Genomic DNA, 19,697 nt, shown 5'->3' on the forward strand with positions numbered 1-19,697 from the left:
AGTAGATCACTGGACATTGGTCAAAATTATCCTTAGTGGAATAAGGATATGTTTCTATATATGGAGGTGACAAAAAAGTTCGTCGTAAAGAGTGACATCGATACAAGTTTTGGCACTGATCCAGATGACTCTAAGTCTTAAACTGGATACATATTGAAAGTGGGAGCAATTAGCTAGAGTAGCTCCGTGCAGAGCATTGAGACATAGAATATTTGCAAAATACATACAGCTCTGAATGTGACAGACCCATTGACTAAACTTCTCTCACGAGCAAAACATGATCATACCTTAGTACTCTTTGGGTGTTAATCACATAGCAATGTGAACTAGATTATTGACTCTAGTAAACCCTTTGGGTGTTGATCACATGACGATGTGAACTAATGGTATTAATCACATACAGATGTGAATATTGGTGTTAAATCACATGGACATGTGAACTAGATTATTGACTCTAGTGCAAGTGGGAGACTGAAGGAAATATGCCCTAGAGGCAATAATAAAGTTATTATTTATTTCCTTAAATCGTGATAAATGTTTATTATTCATGCTATAATTGTATTAACCAGAAACATAATACATGTGTGAATACATAGACAAACAGAGTGTCACTAGTATGCCTCTACTTGACTAGCTCGTGAATCAAAGATGGTTAAGTTTCCTAACCGTAGACATGAGTTGTCATTTGATTAACGGGATCACATCATTAGGAGAATGATGTGATTGACTTGACCCATTCCGTTAGCTTAGCACTCGATCGTTTAGTATGTTGCTATTGCTTTCTTCATGACTTATACATGTTCCTATGACTATGAGATTATGCAACTCCCGTTTACCGGAGGAACACTTTGTGTGCTACCAAACATCACAACGTAACTGGGTGATTATAAAGGTGCTCTACATGTGTCTCCAAAGGTACTTGTTGGGTTGGCATAATTCGAGATTAGGATTTGTCACTCCGATTGTCGGAGAGGTGTCTTTGGGCCCACTCGGTAATGCACATCACTATAAGCCTTGCAAGCATTGCAACTAATAAGTTAGTTGCGGGATGATGTATTACAGAACGAGTAAAGAGACTTGTCAGTAACGAGATTGAACTAGGTATTGAGATACCGATGATCGAATCTCGGGCAAGTAACATACCGATGACAAAGGGAACAACGTATGTTGTTATGCGGTTTGACCGATAAAGATCTTCTAGAATATGTAGGAGCCAATATGGGCATCCAGGTTCCGCTATTGGTTATTGACCAGAGAGATGTCTCGGTCATGTCTACATAGTTCTCGAACCCGTAGGGTCCGCACGCTTAACGTTCGTTGATGATATAGTATTATATCAGTTATGTATGTTGGTGACCGAATGTTGTTCGGAGTCCCGGATGAGATCATGGACATGACGAGGAACTCCGGAATGGTCCGGAGATAAAGTTTGATATATGGGATAATAGTGTTTGACCTCCGGAAGGGTTCCGGAATTCACCGGAAGGAGTTCCGGATGTTTCCCGAAATGTTTGGGTATGAGAACACGTTATTTGGGCCAAAGGGGAAATCCCACAAGGTTTTTGGAAAGCGCAAAAGGAAGTTTTGCAGAGTCCATGGGCTAGACGCCAGGGTCCCTGGCGTCTGGGTCCAGACGCCGGGAACCCTGGCGTCTGGCCCTGGAGTCCGAGAAGGTCTCTTGCCTTTCGGGTGAAACCGACTTTGTGGAGGTTTTTACTCCAAGTTTCGACCCCAAGGCTCAACATATAAATAGAGGGGCAGGGCTAGCACCAAATACACATAAAGAAACACCAAGCCGTGTGCCGGCAACCCCATCCCCTCTAGTTTATCCTCCGTCATAGTTTCCGTAGCGCTTAGGCGAAGCCCTGCAGAGATTGTTCTTCACCAACACCGTCACCACGTTGTCGTGCTGCCGGAACTCATCTACTACTTCGCCCGTCTTGCTGGATCGAGAAGGCGAGGACGTCATCGAGCTGAATGTGTGCAGAACTCAGAGGTGTCGTGCATTCGGTAATTGGATCGGTCGGATCGTGAAGACGTACGACTACATCAACCGCGTTGATAAACGCTTCCGCTTAGCGATCTTCAAGGGTATGAAGATACACCCCCCTCTTGTTGCTATGCATCACCATGATCTTGCGTGTGCGTAGGAATTTTTTTGAAATTACTACATTCCCCAACAGATCGGTGAGCCGGGCCCTGAGCCGGACATCTGCACCGACCTCGTCGAAACGGCTCAGCGTGCGAGACCCGCCCGAGCTCTTCCGGCTGTGAAGCGTGCCTTCGTGGGATGCATCCACGGAGGGCTCTCTGAAGGATCTGCCTCTGGTGGTGAGGCGGCCATCTACTCTGACGGTGAGTCATCCACATGTGAGACAGATTCATTGTACCAACTGCAGGATGGCGGGCTCGACAGCTGTTCCGATGGCAGCAGTATTCTGGATTGTCTTGAGCCGTCATGCAGGGTCGGGATCTTCATGGCTGGCACCCAACCCATCCAAGACTCCGCAACTGCAGCAGCGGTAACCTCCGGGTCAGCGGCAGCCAGGGCAGGAGGTCTTGTGCGTTCACCGGCCCAGGTGTTAATGGATCTCACCGACAAATTGACCACCCTGTTAACCGCCGTAGTCAGCCCAGCGGATCAAGCCAGTCATGATGCAGAGGTGGCACAGTTAAAGTTGGATATGGCACAAGCTAAGGAGGACCTGGCAGCAGAAGATGTTAGGATAACCGCGAAGCGGGCGGCTCTGGACATTTAGGCTTAGCAGATCCAGGCGCACGCCTTCCGGCTTATGCAGGACCAGAACGCGGCTAATGAGGTCATGAGGAGAAGGCATCAGAAGACCCAGTCTCGACTTCCCCCGGTTTATGACCCTCGGAACCTTTTTAACACGCCAGGAGCAGGGCCCAGTTACCCGCCGTGGCTCATCCTGCAGACAGGCAACCTGCCATGGCTCCCTCCGCGCATGGGGCCAGACCATGTTGCGACACCCGGGGACGGATCACCGTTTCAGTCACCGGTGATGGGACCTCCCCGTGTAAACATGGCGCCACCTCAGTACGTACCGACCCCTACAGGTCATTACTCCAACCCATTGGAAAACATGATAGCAGCGGCAACCCAATTGGCGGCTCTCCCAATTGATGGCGACTCTCCGACTGTAGTTGAAACCCACCGGGTCAGGGAACTTCTTCAAACAGCTTTGGTACAGCATGAGGCATACTCATACAGCCAAGACCGGATCCATTCGACCCCTCGTCCAAGCCGGAGCCCGAGTTATAGCAGGCACATGGATTCAACGGCCGTATCAAGCAATGTTAAACGCCATGACCAGCCAGGTGGCGGTAACCCGCCGCGTCATGAGGCCGTTAACTTGGTGGAGCAAGAGAGACTACGGCAAGAGGCCGAACGGGCGGCTGAGCAAGCGGCTCAGTTGACGGCTTATCAGCCATATCCGGTTTACCCAACGACTTCTGTTGAGGCAGGTATAGCCACCCGGACTGGAGGAGTCCCGTGTCTGGTGCCGGCTCTATGTAACAAGTGGTTGCCTAAGGATTTTAAGGGGCCGAGGAAGGTGCCAAATTACACAGCCGACTTACAGCCTGGGGCATGGATTGAGAGCTACGAGATGGCTATGGAGCTATTGGAGGTTTCTGACGCAGCAATGGCTAAGTACTTCACAATGATGTTGGATGGAACCGCCCGCACCTGGTTGAAAGGCCTGCCACCTAATTCAATCGGTTCATGGGCAGAGTTAAAGGCCCGGTTCATCCAGAACTTCAAAGACACGTGCAAGCAGCCCATGTCGATCGTGGACCTGACGAATTGTAAGCAGGAAGAGGGTGAGTCTACAACCCATTGGGTACGCCGGGTTAAGGCCATAATACATTCATCTGATAAGATGGATGACGGCTCTGCAGTCTTAATGTTGGAGAAAAATTGCCGTTTCTTACCTTTAAAACAAAAGCTGGGGTGGCTCAAACGTGAGTGCAATGATATGGGCACGCTGATGGCAGCTCTGGTCAAGTATGCTGATTCTGATAGTACCAAGGATCCCGAGTCTGATGATGAGAAGGCAGGGAAGGGAAAGAGGAACGGCAATGGCAAGGGCTCTCAGCACAACCTGACAAGTCAAGGAGGTAACAAACGTAAGGCTGGCGATAGTTTGGATTTTGTGGCTAACACCAATGCGCAGGGTCATAACCAGTAGCGCAAGGGAAGACCACCTCCTCGACCCGACGGGTCAGGTCCCACACTTGAGCAGTTGTTGAATGAACCTTGTCTGAGACACGGTTCTAAGGAGAAGCCGGCTACACATTTGTGGAAGGACTGCATGATTATGAAGGCGTTCAAGAACTCCAACATGTTTGAGGGTAACAATGGCCCGGGCGGCTCAGGTGGCGGTGACTTTCATGGCCCGGGCGGCAGGTCAAATCTCAATTTTCAAAATTCCCAGGGAAACCAGGGTGGATATAACCAACAGGCTGGCTAGGGCAGTCAGCAGCAGCAGCAAGGTGGATACTAGAGCAATCCAAAGCAGCTGCACAGTGGGCAATATCATGTGTTTACCACCAGCTTGTGTAAACGGGACCAGAAGCTTCATAAGAGGGCCGTGAATGCGGTTGAGCCGGCAATTCCTCGTTATTTGAGGTGGTCTGAACAGCCTATCACATGGAGTAGAGAGGATCACCCTCCCCGGGTTGACAATCCGGGTCACTTAGCCTTGGTCGTAGCCCCCCCAAGTGGGTGTATACAAGTTCACCAAGGTGCTGATGGATGGAGGCAGCATCATCAATATTCTTTATTATGAAACCTTCCGTCGCATGGGGCTGACTGATAAGAGCCTTAAGAAGTCCAACACTGTTTTCCATGGAGTTGTACCCGGTAAATCGGTGTATCCGGTCGGCAAGATCGAGTTGGAGGTAGCATTTGGGGATGAATATGATTCCAGAGCCGAGAAATTAACATTTGAAGTAGTTCAGATCAAGAGCCCATATCATGCTCTGTTTGGGTGGCCGGCTTATGCTAAGTTCATGGCACTCCCGTGTTATGTGTACTTGCAGCTTAAGATGTCGGGTTATAAGGGAACCATTACGATGCACGGGAGCCGCAAGGTGGCTCTGTAATGTGAAGAAGGTGACGCGGCTTATGCTGAGTCGGCCTGCGCGATGGAAGAGTTAAAGTTCTACAAGGACAATGTTGACCCGGCGGATATGACATCTTTGAAGAAGCCAACTACAGAGCATGAGCCGGTCATGAAATTTCAGTCCGCGGAGGAGACTAAGCTTGTCGATTTTGTCCCAGGCGATTCATCCAAGCAGTTCAGTATCAGCGCTAATTTGGATCCCAAATAGGAAGGCGCGGTCATCGAGTTCATCCGTGAGAATCGGGACATTTTTGCATGGAAGCCATCTGACATGCCAGGTGTACCGAGAGAACTCGCTGAGCACACTCTTAATATTGATCCAAAGTTTAAGCCGGTCAAGCAATTTCTTTGGTGGTTTAATGAGGAGAGAAGGAAAGCTATCGGTGAGGAAGTGGCCCGGCTCTTGGCAGCTGTATTTATCATTGAGGTGTTTCATCCAGAGTGGCTGGCTAACCTGGTGCTTGTTCTTAAGAAAAACGACACTTGGCGTATGTGTGTGGATTACACGGACTTAAATAAAGCTTGTCCTGCTGATCCTTTTGCTCTCCCTTGTATTGATCAGATCATCGATGCTACGGCGGGTTGTGAGCGTTTGAGCTTTTTGGATGCTTACTCTAGTTATCATTAGATCAAGATGGCTGTTAAGGACCAGGAGAAGACGACGTTCATCACTCCGTTTGGAGCCTTCCGCTATGTTTCAATGCCTTTTTGGCTCAAGAGTGCCCAAGCGACTTACCAGCGATGCGTACAGAATTTTCTCCATGATCAGATTGGACGCAATGTTCATGCTTACGTGGATGACATAGTGGTTAAGTCCAGAGAGAAAGAGACCTTGATCGATGATCTCAAGGAAACCTTTGAGAATCTCCGGGTTTACAAGATGATGCTTAACCCGGCCAAGTGTGTTTTTGGTGTGCCTGCAGGCAAGCTTTTGGGCTTTCTGGTTTCTAACAGAGGTATCGAAGCTAACCAGGAGAAGATCAAAGCCATCACCTCCCTGGCCAAGCCGACGTGTATTAATGATGTCCAGCGTTTGGCGGGTCGTATGGCCGCCTTAAGACGGTTTATAAGCCGGTTAGGGGAGAAGGCTATGCCGCTGTATCAGATGATGAAGAAGACGGATAACTTTACTTGGAATAACGCCGCCAATACTGCCTTTGAAGATCTGAAGAGATAGTTGGTTGAGCCGCCGGTTCTTGCTGCTCCCATTGTTAAGGAGCCCTTGCTCCTATATGTGGCTGCTAACACACGTGCTGTCAGTGTGGCTATTGTGGTGGAACGCAAGGAGGCTGGCAAGGAGTACTCGGTTCAGCGGCCGGTTTACTACATCAGTGAGGTACTAATTGAGTCCAAGCAGCGATATCCGCACTGGAAAAAGCTTGTCTATGGGGTGTTTATGGCCAGCCGGAAGCTTAAGCAATACTTGTTGGGCCATCCCATCACTGTGGTTAGTTCTGCCCCCTTGGGGGATATTATTCAGAACAGAGAGGCCACAGGGCGAGTCGCCAAATGGGCCATTGAGCTTGGGCCTCATGGTTTAAAATATGTGCCATGCACAGCTATTAAATCTCAAGCATTGGTGAATTTCATCAATGACTGGACGGAATTGCAGATGCCTGAGGGAAAGCCGGACAATACCTATTGGACAATTTATTTTGACGGGTCTAGGAAATTGGAAGGCTCGGGGGCTGGAATTAGTTTGGCTTCCCCTCGGGGTGATAAGTTTTGTTATGTACTCCGGTTGATGTTTCCTTGTACTAACAATGCAGCTGAGTATGAAGCCTTGCTCCATGGTCTCCGGATGGCTAAAGATATGAATTTAAGCCGGGTAAGGTGCTTCGGTGACTCAGATCTCGTGGCTCAGCAAGTGTCAGGCAAGTGGGACTCAAAGGACCCTCTCATGGCAGCTTATCGCCAGGAGGTTGATGCAATTGCGAGGCACTTCAAGGGTTATCAGGTGGAACACATTGACCGTAGAAATAACGAGGCGGCTGACGCCTTAAGCCGGCTGGGATCTCAGCGTAAGTCGGTGCCGCCTAATACTTTCTTGGATGTTTTGTATAACCCTTCTGTCAAGCTACCTACAGAGGAAGATTTGGCTGTTCCTGACCCTGCACAGATGGTGGCGGCTCTTCATGTCATCCCAGATTGGATGGTGCCGTATCTGGCTTATATGACACAGGGCGAGTTGCCTGAGGATGAAACCTTGGCCAGGCAGATAACTCAGCGGTCTAAGTCCATGACAATCATCAATGGTGAGTTACATCATTGCAGTGTAACAGGGGCTTTTCAGCATTGCATCTCTCCTGAAGAAGGCCAAGAAATTCTACGTGAGATTCATGAAGGAGATTGCGGTCATCATGCCGGGTCAAAATCTCTTGTGGCTAAGGCTTTTCGTCATGGGTTTTATTGGCTGACAGCTCATGCAGACGCAGAAGATCTGGTCAGTAAATGTGACGGTTGTCAGAAGTTCTCAAGACGGGCTCATGTGCCGGCTCAAGAGTTGAGGATGATTCCAATTACTTGGCCGTTTGTAGTCTGGGGGCTTGACATGGTTGGGCCTTTCAAGAGATCCAAAGATAAAAAGACTCACCTCTTGGTGGCAGTTGATAAGTTTACAAAGTGGGTCGAAGCGGAGCTGGTCAGTAAGTGTGATGCAGCCACGGTGGTTCAATTCATGAAGAAGGTGATATTTCGTTTTGGTTTTCACACATCATTATAACTGACAATGGCACTAATCTATCTAAATGCGCCATGGAGGAGTTCTGTCAATGTGAGCATATCCGGCTTGATGTTTCATCAGTGGCTCACCCTCAGTCCAATGGTCAATCCGAGAGAGCCAATCAAGAGATCCTGAAAGGCATTAAGCCCCGGCTCTTTGTCCCTTTGAAGCGGACGCCGGGTTGTTGGGTTGAGGAGTTACCTTCAGTGTTATGGAGCATCAACACTACTCCTAATAGATCTACGGGTTATACACCTTTCTTCATGGTCTACAGAGTTGAGGCGGTTCTCCCTAGTGACATCTGTCATGATTCACCTCATGTGGCGGCTTATGTGGAGGAAGACAATGAACAAGCACGCCAGGATGCTCTTGATCTGTTAGATGAACATCGGGACTTGGCAGCCGCCCGTTTGGCAATTTATCAACAGGATTTGCGCCGTTACCACAGCCGCCGAGTTAAGTCCAGATCTTTTCAGGAAGGTGACCTAGTGCTCCAGCTCATCCAGGATCAAACTGATGCTCACAAGTTATTCCCACCTTGGGAAGGACCATTTGTGGTCACCAAGAACTTAAATAACGGGTCATACTACCTTATTGATGTTCAAGAGCACAAAGACTCACGTAAGTCGGAGGAGGAGACCCGGAGGCCGTGGAATATTGCTCATCTCCGGCCCTACTACACTTGAGCCATAGGCTCCACTGATGTACATATTTTGCCAATGTATATATTATGATAAATAATAAAGCAGGACCTCTGTCCTTTTTCCCTTCTCACAAGGTAAATTTGTCATTATTATTATCATCTTTTTATCACATGATCGTTCGGGGGCGGGTCATATTTGATCCGTCTCAGCCTGTTATGATCCGGCTTACGATTATAATTGAATCTAGCTGTTCAAAAATTATGGTCACTAGGGGGCTTCCTGTTCAAACATAGGTCGTATTCGAACCAAAGAGAACATAGTTGTCGATACCCTTTTGATTGGCACACTGCCGAGCTCACTTGGGGGCTTCTTGATCGTATTCGAATCATAGCTTAAACCCCATTTGGGAACCGACTTTGAATGTATTCGAATAAGAGTCGTTAAAAAACTCTCAAAGTCATTAGGGGCTTCTTGTTCAAACATAGGTCGTATTTGAACCAAAGAGAACACAGCTGTCGGTACCCTCTTGATCGGCGCAATGCCAAAGCCATTGGGGGCTACATGATTGTAATCGAATCCTAGCTTAAACCCCTCTGGGACGGTTCACTGGTTGTATTCAAATCAGTAGCCTTGCTATTGTTATTTCTCTTTTTGATTTAAATTATCTTTGGAAGCCCCATTGTTTGACTTAAGATTTTTCCTGAAGTTTACAGTTATAAATATAATGCCTGTAACCCGGTTCAATATCGACTGATGAGTCGCCAACCCTTAAGCATCGAGGTACTTTCCGGGTATCCATACATCGGATCTTCATCCTTACTGGTCGGGTCATATGAACCAGTGGGGCCAGTGGAAAATCTTATTATAGTTGTGTTTTTATCAAGCAGCTAATCTATGCTTATTTTGATCACATTTTTGGCCTAGCAGTTCATTTGAACAACAATCAACTGTGTGGACGAATATAACAAGGCGGCTTATAAATGTTCAACATCAAAACATGCACGATGGCATGGCCACAACAGAGTTATCTCTACCCTATTACAGGACTTATTAAGTCCAAATAGTTTGCATTGTTTTTTACACCAGGTACTGAGTCGCCATGACAGCTTCACCTTGAAGATTGGCCGGAAGCGTCCAGGTTATTCCTCTCCATGTTTGCGCTCTTCTCCTTTTCCTGGAAGGTTGATGATGACCAGTCAATGTTGTTTAAGGCTTCAAATTCTGCTTCATCATCAACAAGACCTGCCGGGTCAACTTCAGGAGCAAAGGTATGCTTACGGATTGGGGGAATCAGACTGGTCACGTCATATTCAGGTGTCGGAATCCTTCGTCCTTGTTCATCATAACCCGCCTGGTACTTGGTATAATCTATTTCAGTGGCTATCAAAGTCGCCACGGGGCATACCTCTTTGACACAGGCAAGGAAATCCGCGTCCTCAAATGACGTGCCATCTTCCTTAAGACTTGGGTGACCAATGGCAATATCCTCCGGGTCTAATTCAGGTAGCCAGGCCTTAGCCCGGCTTAGAGCGTTTATTGCTCCGGCTCTTGCAGCTGGCCGTTTCAATTCATTGATCCGTTGAGGGGGGATGGAAAGCTTACTCAAGACCCGTGGTAGGAGGGTTGGAATCTCATTGGATAAAGCCACCGAAGCAAGGGTCCGTTGTGACCCGGTGTACAATTGTTCCACCAAGGTATACACGGCTTTCAGCTTCGTCAGCATGTTGTGGTTTAAATTTGCGCTTCTAGGGCCTGTACAAAGCATATTCAGGAAAGTAAAATTCTGGCATATACTCTATTGCACGGCTTATGATATGAACACAACGGCAAGGCGACTTACCAAAGATGGCAGCGACCATTTGTGAAATATGGCGCTTTAACCCGGACAATTCTCCAATGACTTCTTCCAGAGCCACTTCTGCTTTTTCAGCCCGACTTATCAATGCGGTCTTTTCATCCGCCCAGGCTTTCTTTTCAGCTTCAAAGTCTGTCTTCAGTTTCTCCTGTTCAGAGACACTGAACTCGAACTTATTGTTGGCTTTCTCAAGTTCTGCCTCTTGGAATTCAAGGCGGCTCTTCAAATTGGTCACCTCTAATTTGAGTTGACTCGTGGTAGCTTGTGCAAGTATACAATCAAGTAAGTTGTTTATGTAGTATTAAAGTCCCAAGCATTTTTCCAACAACATACTTGGCACTTGGGGGCTAATGTATTGCAGGAGTTTTTTCTTTTTTACGACGGTTCATTATATGGTGATTCATATAAAGTAAGTCCCAAGCATTTTGTAAACAATAATACTTGGCACTTGGGGGCTAATGCATATCATTGTTTAAAAAGACCTATAAGACTCTCTATAAAGAGCCGGCTCAACCATGTTGGTTAAGCCGCCCCTTGGGGACTACATGGTAAGCCGGAAGTTTATTCTTTTGTTATGTTGTAAAATTTGTTTCTAAGTCTACAGCGTAAGTATCTTAAGCAGTAGGCTTGGGGGCTAATATACTAAAGGATAAGGAACAAGACAAAACAAATTATACCTCGAATTTATGGTGCATTTGCTTCACCATGTCAATCTCGAGGTTCCGGCTGTTGTGCACTTGGCTCATATAACCAGAGAAGATATCTCCAATACTCATATGAGCATAATTGGTGACATCCATCTTGACTCGGAGCTGGTCCAGAAGTTCTTCCTTGGCGGGGCATTTGGCCAGTACGGTTGGCCTCCCCGGGTCAGCATGGCCAGTTCCCGTGATTTCAACATCTGTATTGGAAGGATCAGCCGTCTGGGTTGGGCTTGGAGGTTGAGAATTTTCCGACTCGGAAGCACCTTGGTCAGTGGGCAAGTCACTAGGAGGTGACACATCTTGTGCTGGTTCTGGTGGTGGCTCATGAGTCATGAGTGCTTAACTCCGGCACGGTCGTTTCCAGAGCCGGTTCATCAGCGGTGACTCTCTCATCAGCCGGTTTATTCTTTCTAACCCTCTTGCTAGGTTTAGCTTGACCACTGCATTCAAATCAAAAGATTAATACAGAGGTAAGAAAATTACAATAACTACAAAAGTGAGTGGTTTATTATACCCTGGTACAGTCTTGAAAGTCGACAGATTGGATTGCAATGACTCGCCGGAGGGAGGGGAAGTATCCTGATAATCCAAGTTAGAGGAATTGAGTGGTTGACGAAAGAGACCCGACAAGGGGTAAAACTTAGTTAGAATAGAGGTAACCTCGTTTCGGCGTTTCCTTGGAGTATTTGGTAAGCCGGAGGAGAGCTCTGCATCCTTGCTGGTCCGGGTCTGCCTCCGTCTCTCATGCATTTGCCGCTTCAAAATAAATTGAGGATCGTGATGAGCTAGAGGATGAGAAAATCTTACTTTCCGGGTCACTCTACAGATTTTCTATCTTGGCAAAGGCTCGGAGTCGGAGGAAAGAATAGTTACCTCGTCAGCCTTGCTACGGCTCGTCCCAGTGTCCTCCTGCTGATGATCAGTGTCAATAAGTGGAGGAAATATGCCCTAGAGGCAATAATAAAGTTATTATTTATTTCCTTATATCATGATAAATGTTTATTATTCATGCTAGAATTGTATTAACCGGAAACATAATACATGTGTGAATACATAGACAAACATAGTGTCACTAGTATGCCTCTACTTGACTAGCTCGTTTATCAAAGATGGTTATGTTTCCTAACCATGGACAAAAGAGTTGTCATTTGATTAACGGGATCACATCATTAGAAGAATGATGTGATTGACTTGACCCATTCCGTTAGCTTAGCACTTGATCGTTTAGTATGTTGCTATTGCTTTCTTCATGACTTATACATGTTCCTGTAACTATGAGATTATGCAACTCCCGTTTACCGGAGGAACACTTTGGGTACTACCAAACGTCACAATGTAACTGGGTGATTATAAAGGAGTACTACAGGTGTCTCCAAAGGTACATGTTGGGTTGGCATAATTCGAGATTAGGTTTTGTCACTCCGATTGTTGGAGAGGTATCTCTGGGCCCTCTCGGTAATACACATCACTTAAGCCTTGCAAGCATTGTAACTAATGAGTTAGTTACGGAATGATGTATTACGGAACGAGTAAAGAGACTTGCCAGTAACGAGATTGAACTAGGTATAGGATACCGACGATCGAATCTCGGGCAAATAACATACCGATGACAAAGGGAACAACGTATGTTGTTATGCAGTTTGACCGATGAAGATCTTCGTAGAATATGTAGGAACCAATATGAACATCCAGGTTCCACTGTTGGTTATTGACCGGAAACAGTTCTAGGTCATGTCTACATAGTTCTCGAACCCGTAGGGTCCGCACGCTTAACGTTACGATGACAGTTATATTATGAGTTTATGAGTTTTGATGTACCGAAGGAGTTCGGAGTCCCGGATGAGATCGGGGACATGACGAGGAGTCTCGAAATGGTCGAGACGTAAAGATCGATATATTGGACAACTATATTCGGACTTCGAAAAGGTTCCGAGTGATTCGGGTATTTTTCGGAGTACCGGAGAGTTACGGGAATTCGTATTGGGCCTCATTGGGCCATACGGGAAAGGAGAGAAAGGGCCAAAAGGGTGGCCGCACCCCTCCCCTTGGACTTGTCCGAATTGGACTAGGGAGGGGGGCGCCCCCTTCCTTCCTTCTCCTTCTCTCTTCCCTTTCCTTCTCTCCTACTCCTACTACATGGAAGGGTTCCTAGTTCTACTAGGAAAGGGGGAATCCTACTCCTGGTGGGAGTAGGACTCCCCTAGGGCGCGCCATAGAGAGGGCCGGCCCTCCCCCTCCTCCACTCCTTTATATACGGGGGCAGGGGCACCCCATGACACACAAGTTGATCTACGAATCGTTCCTTAGCCGTGTGCGGTGCCCCCCTCCACCATATTCCACCTCGGTCATATCGTCACAGAGTTTAGGCGAAGCCTTGCGCCGGTAGAACATCATCATCGTCACCACGCCGTCGTGCTGACGGAACTCATCCCCAACGCTTTGCTGGATTGGAGCCCGGGGAACGTCATCGAGCTGAACGTGTGCTGAACACGAAGGTGCCGTATGTTCGGTGCTTGGATCAGTCTAATCGTGAAGACGTACGACTACATCAACCGCGTTGTCATAACGCTTTCGCTTATGGTCTACGAGGGTACGTGGACAACACTCTCCCCTCTCGTTGCTATGCCATCACCATGATCTTGCGTGTGCGTAGGAAATTTTTGAAATTACTACGTTACCCAACAGTGGCATCCGAGTCTAGGTTTTATGCGTAGATGTCATATGCACGAGTAGAACACAAGTGAGTTGTGGGCGATACAAGTCATACTGCTTACCAGCATGTCATACTTTGGCTTAGCGGTATTTTGAGATGAAGCGGCCCGGACCGACATTACGCGTACGCTTACGCGAGACTGGTTTCACTGTTACGAGCACTCGTGCTTAAGGGTGACTGGCGGGTGTCTGTCTCTCTCACTTTAGTTGAACCGAGTGTGGCTACGCCCGGTCCTTGCGAAGGTTAAAACAGCACCAACTTGACAAACTATCGTTGTGGTTTTGATGCGTAGGTAAGAACGGTTCTTGCTAAGCCCGTAGCAGCCACGTAAAATTTGCAACAACAAAGTAGAGGACGTCTAACTTGTTTTTGCAGGGCATGTTGTGATGTGATATGGTCAAGACGTGATGCTATATTTTATTGTATGAGATGATCATGTTTTGTAACCGAGTTATCGGCAACTGACAGGAGCCATATGGTTGTCGCTTTATTGTATGAAATGCAAACGCCCTGTAATTGCTTTACTTTATCACTAAGCGGTAGCGATAGTCATAGAAGCAATAGTTGGCGAGACGACAACGATGCTACGATGGAGATCAAGGTGTCGCGCCGGTGACGATGGTGATCATGACGGTGCTTCGGAGATGGAGATCACAAGCACAAGATGATGATGGCCATATCATATCACTTATATTGATTGCATGTGATGTTTATCCTTTATGCATCTTATCTTGCTTTGATTGACGGTAGCATTTTAAGATGATCTCTCACTAATTATCAAGAAGTGTTCTCCCTGAGTATGCACTGTTGCCAAAGTTCGTCGTGCCCAGACACCACGTGATGATCGGGTGTGATAAGCTCTACGTCCATCTACAACGGGTGCAAGCCAGTTTTGCACACGCGGAATACTCAGGTTAAACTTAACGAGCCTAGCATATGCAGATATGGCCTCGGAACACGGAGACCGAAAGGTCGAGCGTGAATCATATAGTAGATATGATCAACATAGTGATGTTCACCATTGAAAACTACTTCATCTCACGTGATGATCGGTTATGGTTTAGTTGATTTGGATCACGTGATCACTTAGATGACTAGAGGGATGTCTATCTAAGTGGGAGTTCTTTAGTAATATGATTAATTGAACTTTAATTTATCATGAACTTAGTCCTGGTAGTATTTTGCAAATTATGTTGTAGATCAATAGCTTGCGTTGTTGCTTTCATATGTTTATTTTGATATGTTCCTAGAGAAAATTGTGTTGAAAGATGTTAGTAGCAATGATGCGGATTGGATCCGTGATCTGAGGTTTATCCTCATTGATGCACAGAAGAATTATGTCCTTGATGCACCGCTAGGTGACAGACCTATTGCAGGAGCAAATGCAGACGTTATGAACGTTTGGCTAGCTCAATATGATGACTACTTGATAGTTTTGTGCACCATGCTTAACGGCTTAGAATCGGGACTTCAAAGACGTTTTGAACGTCATGGACCATATGAGATGTTCCAGGAGTTGAAGTTAATATTTCAAGCAAATACCCAAGTTGAGAGATATGAAGTCTCCAACAAGTTCTATGGCTAAAAGATGGAGGAGAATCGCTCAACTAGTGAGCATCTGCTCAGATTGTCTGGGTACTACAATCGCTTGAATCAAGTGGGAGTTAATCTTCCAGATAAGATAGTGATTGACAGAATTCTCTAGTCACCATCACCAAGTTAGTAGAACTTTGTGATGAACTATAGTATGCAAGGGATGACGAAAACGATTCCCGAGCTCTTCGTGATGTTGAAATCGACGAAGGTAGAAATCAAGAAAGAGCATCAAGTGTTGATGATTGACAAGACCACTAGTTTCAAGAAAAGGGCAAAGGGATAGAAAGGGAACTTCAAGTAGAATGACAAGCAAGTTGTCACTCCCGCGAAGAAGCCCACAGCTGGACCAAAGCCTGAAACTGAGTGCTTACACTGCAAAGGAAATGGTCACTGGAAGCGGAAATGCTCTGAATATTTGGTGGATAAGAAGGATGGTGAAGTGAACAAGGGTATATATTTGATATACAGGTTATTGATGTGTGCCTTACTAGTGTTTATAGTAGCCCCTGAGTATTTGATACTTGTTCAGTTGCTAAGATTAGTAACTCGAAACAGGAGTTATATAAACAGAGACTAGTTGAAGGGGAAGTGACGATGAGTGTTGGACGGGATTAGTGTTAAACCTAAATAAATGTTATTTGGCATTTGCATTGAGCATGAATGTGATTTGATCATGTTTATTGCGATACGGTTATTCATTTGAGAAAGAATAATTGTTATTCTGTTTACATGAATAAGACCTTCGATGGTTATACACCCAATGGAAATAGTTTGTTGGATCTCGATCGTAGTGATACACATATTCATAATATTGATGCCAAAAGACGCAAAGTTAATAATGATAGTGCAACTTATTTGTGGCACTGCCGTTTGGGTCATATCGGTGTAAAGCGCATGAAGAAACTCCATAAAGATGGATTTTTGGAATCACTTGGTTATGAATCATTTGATGCTTGCGAACTGTGCCTTTTGGGCAAGATGACTAAAACTCTGTTCTCCGGAACAATGGAACAAGCTACTGACTTATTGGAAATAATACATACCGATGTATGCGATCCAATGAATGTTGATGCTCGTGGCAAGTATCATTATTTTCTGACCTTCACAAGATGATTTGAGCAGATATGGGTATATCTACTTGATGAAACATAAGTCTGAAATAGTTGAAAGGTTCAAAGAATTTCAGAGTGAAGTAGAAAAATCATCATAACAAGAAAATAAAGTTTCTGCGATCTGATCGCAGAGACGAATATTTGAGTTACGAGTTTGGTCTTCAATTAAAACAATGTGGAATAGTTTCACAGCTCATGCCACCTGGAACACCACAATGTTATGGTGAGTCTGAACGTCGTAACCACACTTTATTGGATATGGTGCGATCTATGATGTCTCTTACTTATTTACCATTATCGTTTTGGGGTTATGCATTAGAGACAGCTGAATTCACGTTAAAAGGGCACCATCTAAATCCGTTGAGACGACATCGTATGAACTATGGTTTAGAAGTAAACCTAAGCTGTCGTTTCTTAAAGTTTGGAGTTGTGATGCTTATATGAAAAAGGTTTTCAACCTGATAAGCTCGAACCCAAATCGGAGAAGTGCGTCTTCATAGAATACCCAAAGGAAACTGTTGGGTACTCCTCTATCACAAATCCAAAGGCAAAACACTCGTTGCTAAGAATGGATCCTTTCTAGAGAAGTAGTTTATCTCGAAAGAAGTGAGTGGGAGGAAAGTAGAACTTGATGAGGTAATTGTACCTGCTCCCTTATTTGAAAGTAGTTCATCACATAAATCTGTTCCTGTGACTACTACACCAATTAGTGAGGAAGTTAATGATGATGATCATGAAACTTCAGATTAAGTTACTACAGAATCTCGTAGGTCTTACAGAGTAATATCCGCACCAGAGTGGTATGGTAATCCTGTTCTGGAAGTTATGTTACTAGACCATGACGAACCTACGAACTATGAAGAAGCGATGGTGAGCCCAGATTCCGCAAAATGGCTTGAGGCCATGAGATCTGAGATAAGATCCATGTATGAAAACAAAATATGGACTTTGATTGACTTGCCGAATGATTGGCGAGACATTGAGATTAAATGGATCTTCAAGAGGAAGACGGACGCTGATAGTGTTACTATCTACAAAGCTAGAATTGTCACAAAAGGTTTTCGACAAGTTCAAGGTGTTGACTACGATGAGAGTTTTTCACTCGTATCTATGCTTAGGTCTGTCTGAATCATGTTAGCAATTGCCGCATTTTATGAAATCTGGCAAATGGATAAACAAAACTGCATTCCTTAATGGTTTTCTTAAAGAAGAGTTGTATATGATGCAACCTGAAGGATTTGTCAATCTAAAGGTGCTAACAAATTGTGCAAGCTCCAACGATCCATCTATGGACTGGTGCAAGCATCTCGGAGTTGGAATATATGCTTTGATGAGTTGATCAAAGCATATGGTTTTATACAGACTTTTGAAGAAGCCTGTATTTACAAGAAAGTGAGTGGGAGCTCTGTAGCATTTCTAATATTATATGTGGATGACATATTGTTAATTGGAAATGATATGGAAATTCTGGATAGCATGAAAGGATACTTGAATAACAGTTTTTCAAAGCAAGACCTCGGTGGAGCTGCTTACACATTGAGCATCAAGATCTATATAGATAGATCAAGACGCTTGATAAGATTTTTCAATGAGTACATACCTTGATAAATTTTTGAAATAGTTCAAAATGGAACAGCCAAAGAAGGAGTTCTTGCCTGTGTTACAAGGTGTGAAGTTGAGTAAGACTCAAGACCCGACAATTGCAGAAAATAGAAAGAGAATGAAAAGTCATTCCCTATGCCTCAGTCATAGGTTCTATAAAGTATGCTATGTTGTGAACCAGACCTATTGTATACCTTGCTCTGTGTTTGGCAAAGGAATACAATTTTGATCTAATAAGTAGATCACTGGACATGGGTCAAGAATATCCTTAGTGAGGACTAAGGAGATGTTTCTCGATTATGGAGGTGATAAAAGAGCCCGTCGTTAAAGTTACAATGATGCAAGCTTTTACACCAATCCAGATGACTCTAAGTCTCAATCTGGATACATATTGAAAGTGGGAGCAATTAGCTAGAGTAGCTCCGTGCAGAGCATTGTGGACATAGAATATTTGCGAAATACATACGGCTCTGAATATGACAGACCCGTTGACTAAGCTTCTCTCACGAGCAAAACATGATCATACCTTAGTACTCTTTTGGGTGTTAATCACATAGCGATGTGAACTAGATTATTGACTCTAGTAAACCCTTTGGGTGTTGATCACATGATGATGTGAACTATGGGTATTAATCACATGCAGATGTGAATATTGGTGTTAAATCACATAGCGATGTGAACTAGATTATTGACTCTAGTGCAAGTGGGAGACTAAAGGAAATATGCCCTAGAGGCAATAATAAAGTTATTATTTATTTCCTTATATCATGATAAATGTTTATTATTCATGCTAGAATTGTATTAACCGGAAACATAATACATGTGTGAATACATAGACAAACATAGTGTCACTAGTATGCCTCTACTTGACTAGCTCGTTTATCAAAGATGGTTATGTTTCCTAACCATGGACAAAAGAGTTGTCATTTAATTAACGGGATCACATCATTAGAAGAATGATGTGATTGACTTGACCCATTCCGTTAGCTTAGCACTTGATCGTTTAGTATGTTGCTATTGCTTTCTTCATGACTTATACATGTTCCTGTAACTATGAGATTATGCAACTCCCGTTTACCGGAGGAACACTTTGGGTACTACCAAACGTCACAACGTAACTGGGTGATTATAAAGAAGTACTACAGGTGTCTCCAAAGGTACATGTTGGGTTGGAATAATTCGAGATTAGGTTTTGTCACTCCGATTGTCGGAGAGGTATCTCTGGGCCCTCTCGGTAATACACATCACTTAAGCCTTGCAAGCATTGTAACTAATGAGTTAGTTACGGAATGATGTATTACAGAACGAGTAAAGAGACTTGCCGGTAACGAGATTGAACTAGGTATTGGATACCGAAGATCGAATCTCGGGCAAGTAACATACCGATGACAAAGGGAACAACGTATGTTGTTATGCGGTTTGACCGATGAAGATCTTCATAGAATATGTAGGAACCAATATGAACATCCAGGTTCCACTATTGGTTATTGACCGGAAACAGTTCTAGGTCATGTCTACATAGTTCTCGAACTCGTAGGGTCCGCACGCTTAACATTACGATGACAGTTATATTATGAGTTTATGAGTTTTGATGTACCAAAG

This window comes from Triticum dicoccoides, chromosome 7B (assembly GCF_002162155.2).
Source record: "Triticum dicoccoides isolate Atlit2015 ecotype Zavitan chromosome 7B, WEW_v2.0, whole genome shotgun sequence".
NCBI classification, from domain to species: Eukaryota; Viridiplantae; Streptophyta; class Magnoliopsida; order Poales; family Poaceae; genus Triticum; species Triticum dicoccoides.